The sequence below is a fragment of the Palaemon carinicauda genome, chromosome 29, assembly GCF_036898095.1.
Source record: "Palaemon carinicauda isolate YSFRI2023 chromosome 29, ASM3689809v2, whole genome shotgun sequence".
In the NCBI taxonomy this organism is placed as follows: Eukaryota; Metazoa; Arthropoda; class Malacostraca; order Decapoda; family Palaemonidae; genus Palaemon; species Palaemon carinicauda.
This window is the reverse complement of record NC_090753.1, coordinates 86,436,839-86,441,838: the sequence shown is the minus strand read 5'-3', so window position 1 is coordinate 86,441,838 and position 5,000 is coordinate 86,436,839.

Below are 5,000 nucleotides of genomic sequence, written 5' to 3'. Positions count from 1 at the left end.
TTCAACAACCCGATTAGGAAGATCATTCCACAACTTGGTAACAGCTGGAATAAAACTTCTAGAGTACTGCGTAGTATTGAGTCTTATGATGGAGAAGGCCTGGCTATTAGAATTAACTGCCTGCCTAGTATTACGAACAGGATAGAATTGTCCAGGGAGAGCTGAATGTAAAGGATGGTCAGAGTTATGAAAAATCTTATGCAACATGCATAATGAACTAATTGATCGACGGTGCCAGAGATTAATATATATATACATACATATATATACATATATATAATGTAAATATATATATATATATATATATATAATATATATATATATATATATATATATATATATATATATAGAATATATATATACATATATATATTGATATATATATACATATATATAATGTAAATATATATATATATATATATATATATATATATATATATATATATATATATATATATATATAATATATGTGTGTGTGTGTGTGTGTGATATATATATATATATATATATATATATATATATATATATATATATATATATACAGTATATATATATATGTATATATATATATATATATACATATATACATACATATATATATATACATATATATAATGTATATATATATACATATATATATACATACATATATATATATATATATATATATATATATATAATGTAAATATATAATTTATATATATATATAGAATATATATATATATATATATATATATATATATATATATATATTGATATATATACATATATATAATGTAAATATATATATATGTGTGTGTGGGGGGGATACCTTAACCTGATGAAAGGATTCGTATATCGCCATGATCAGCTGTACTAATTAGGGCCACCCATACTACGTTAGTTTGCTGTGAGCGATCAGACTAAAATCTCCCACCATCACCAATCTGCAATGGCCAGCGTGGGGATTTGAACATTATTATTACTATCATTATCATTATTATTAATAGAAATAATAATAATAATAATAGTAGTAATAATAATTATTATTATTATTATCAATAATTATTATCAGCAATAATAATAATTATTAATATCACTATTTGGGACAATTATTTATAATATATAGTATATCCAATGGCTCTTTATCACGGTATTGGCAACGCTTTTTTCATTATAAAAAAAAAAAACACCTTAGGAAATGTATCTTTATCCCATGACTCCAAATTCCTTGGTGTCTTTGGTGGTTTCTTTGTCCTTGGGAGGAGGACTCTGAAGGGGAAAGACGCTCAGAAGGGAAAATAAGGGAAATAAATGCCTTCCTGTATTTTACTAAGATTTATGATTTTATGGGTTTCTAACGTGGGCGGGTCTTCTCTCTCTCTCTCTCTCTCTCTCTCTCTCTCTCTCTCTCTCTCTCTCTCTCTCTCTCTCTCTCTCTATATATATATATAGTAAATATATATATATATATTTATTTGTATATCCAAAATCAATCTTAAAATACTGAGTAAAACCTGGATACGTTTACGCATATATGTATATATATATATATATATATATATATATATATATATATATATATATATATATATATATTATATATATATATATATATTATATAGATAGATAGATAAATAGATGGATAGATATTGATGTATGTATGTATATGTATGTGCATGCATATATATATATATATAATATATATATATGTATATATATAAATATATATATATATATATATATATATATATATATATATATATATATATAAATAAATATATATATATATATATATATATATATATATATATATATATATATATATATATATATATATAAACTAGAGTCAGACTTCTTTCAAAATACTCCTTCATTGGTTCAGGTATATAAGTAATTATGATTATGATAACAACAATAACCTAGATGACGAGAAGAAACAATAAACATGGTGACAACAACGAAAATACATCCATGAATAAAATCGCTATTTTTCATACCTTGTCTTTCGATCAGCATCAGCGGAGGCAGGATACGAGTGCGGGGACACGCCCATGTCGTGTCTCGCTTACTAAAATACCTCGGGTTTATTTGTCCTTTTTCGTATGTGTATTAGATTTCTATTCCTTTTAGAAGGGATTTTAATGATGAAGTTGATTGATTTTGTTTGATTTCTTGTGGCTGGGATAGATTTACTACGGGAATTATTTGGCTATATATATATATATATATATATATATATATATATATATATATATATATATATATATATATATATATATATATATATATATATATATATATATATATACATATATATATATATATAAATATATATATATATATATATATATATATATATATATATATATATATACTGTATATATATATATATACATATATATATATATGTCTGTTTCTAGTTTATATGTGAAATATATTTTATTTGTTCATTATCTCTAACATCGTTTAATCATTTCCTTATTTACTTTACTCACTGGACTATTTTTTTCTGTTGGAGCGCTTGGGCTTATAACATCCTGCTTTTCCAGCTAGGTCTGCAGCTTAGCTAGTAATAATAATAATAATAATAATAATAATAATAATAATAATAATAATAATAATAATAATAATAATATTAATCAGAGATAATGGAACGTATTTGTTCATTACCTAATTGTAGTTATTTATTTCTTTATTACGTTTCCTCTCTGGGCTATTTTTCACTGTTGGAGCCCTTGAGCTTATAGCATCCTTTTCCAATTACAGTTGTAGCTTAACTAATAATAATAATAATAATAATAATAATAATAATAATAATAATAGTTATAATAATAGTAATAATAATTATAATAATAGTTATAATAATAATAATAATAATACTAATAATAATAATAGTAATAATAATACTTTTATTGTATATACCCATACCGTTCAAATTGACGGTATTATAAGAGAGGATCGATCCCCCTGAGTATTCTAATATACTTATTATTACTGTTATTACTATCATTCTAAAAGAAATAAATAAACACACATACACACATATATGTATGTATGTATGTATGTATGTATGTATATATATAAAATATATATATATATATATATATATATATATATATATATATATATATATATATATATATACATACACACACACACACACATATATATATATATATATATATATATATATATATATATATATATATATATATATATATAAAATATGATAAATATGCACATGTTTAAACAAAACGACAAGTTAGAGGAACTTCAAGAATTAAGAATTCGTCATTAGGACCGAAAGTCTTATTCAAACAAAATATATTTACTTAAAACAGGCCTCTTTCACCCTCCGCGTTCAATTAAAGGTAGGCCTATCAAATTCAGCAAAGAAAAATAGGCAATTTCTTTAGAATCAACAAACTCGTTTTAAAAAAACATAAATTTGCCTTTAATTAATCGTAAGAAAAAGAACTAGTTTGCAAATGGGAGTTGCGGAGTTATCTCAAAAAAAAAAAAAAAAAAAAAAAAAAAAAAAAAAAAAAAAAAAAAAAAATCAGGTTCAATTATGTTCGATAGTAGGCCTATGCTTCGTATACTTTTTTAAATTAAAAATAAAAAAAGATTAAATAAACATCATTACAAAAGTCAATAATTAACCGTAAGAGAAAGAATTCGTTTGAAATAGGAGTTGCGAAAATATCTCTAAAAAAAGATAGAAAAATTCTAAGTTCAAATATATTCGATATATAGGCCTGGTATACTTTCTTTACTTGAAGATTAAAAAGGATTAAGTAAACATCATTACAAGAAACAAGGCCTACAAAATAAAAAAAATGCGATCATTGGTATAATTAATGTTACTATAGTCAATTTTTTTTTAGTGTGGCAGATGTGCACCAACTCGCAGGGTTACCCTATTAGCTCAGAAATGTTTCCTTATAGCTGATTGGTCAGAAGTATTTTCATATGAATACTTCCGTCCAATCAGCTATCAGGAATCATTTCCGAGTTAAAGGGGCACATCTGTGAGTCGGTGGAAAAAAAAAAAAAAAGTTAGCGTCAAAAATAAAAATAAATAAAAAGAGTACTAGTTAGCGTCAAAATGCAATTTATTTACATTGTAGACATTTTGAAAATTTTTTTCAATTTTTAAAAAATTCGTTTTGTTTCCAAAACTTGCAGTTTTCTCTTGTATAAAATATGGACTTTTAGTGTTGCAATACATTCCTAAATATTCTGAATTATAGATAAAATATTTATAAGAACAAAAACCGTAAAACAATTCAAAGACCAAAAGCAAGAAAGACATTCTTACACGGATGTATTTGTGTTATAAAATAATAAAATATTTATGCAATGTTCTTAAATGTTGCGATTTTTATCTAGTATTATTTTACAAAATCAACCAGCTCTCAAATATTAAACAGGGTAAATGACCTTACAGAGCAATATTTCCTTTCCTCACTGGGCTATTTTCCCTGTTGGAGCCCTTCAGCTTATAGCATCCTGCTAGGGTTGTAGCTTATCTAGTAGTAGTAGTAGTAGTAGTAGTAGTAGTAGTAGTAGAAGTAGAAATAATAATAATAATAATAATAATAATAATAATAATAATAATAATAATAATAATGAACACTTTCAATCATAATAATCCAGAATTGAAGAAAAAAGTTATCAAAGCATATAAATTTCTTAATGTTACTGCAATAGAAACCTTAACAAGAAAAAAGAAAGTTTTTCTCTTGAGAGAGAGAGAGAGAGAGAGAGAGAGAGAGAGAGAGAGAGAGAGAGAGAGAGAGAGAGAGAGAGAGAGATTGGAATCCATCGTGAGAAGGTCTCTTCACAGTCATTGCTTCTCCAAGATCAATATTTCTCATATAGCCCACCCGTCTACCCACCCACCCACCCAGAGCCCACAACCCACCACCCACCACTTCATTACACTCCAATACAATAAACCAATAACTTATACCATCCCAATTGAAAGTTAACGTTGGTATAATAGACTTAATTAT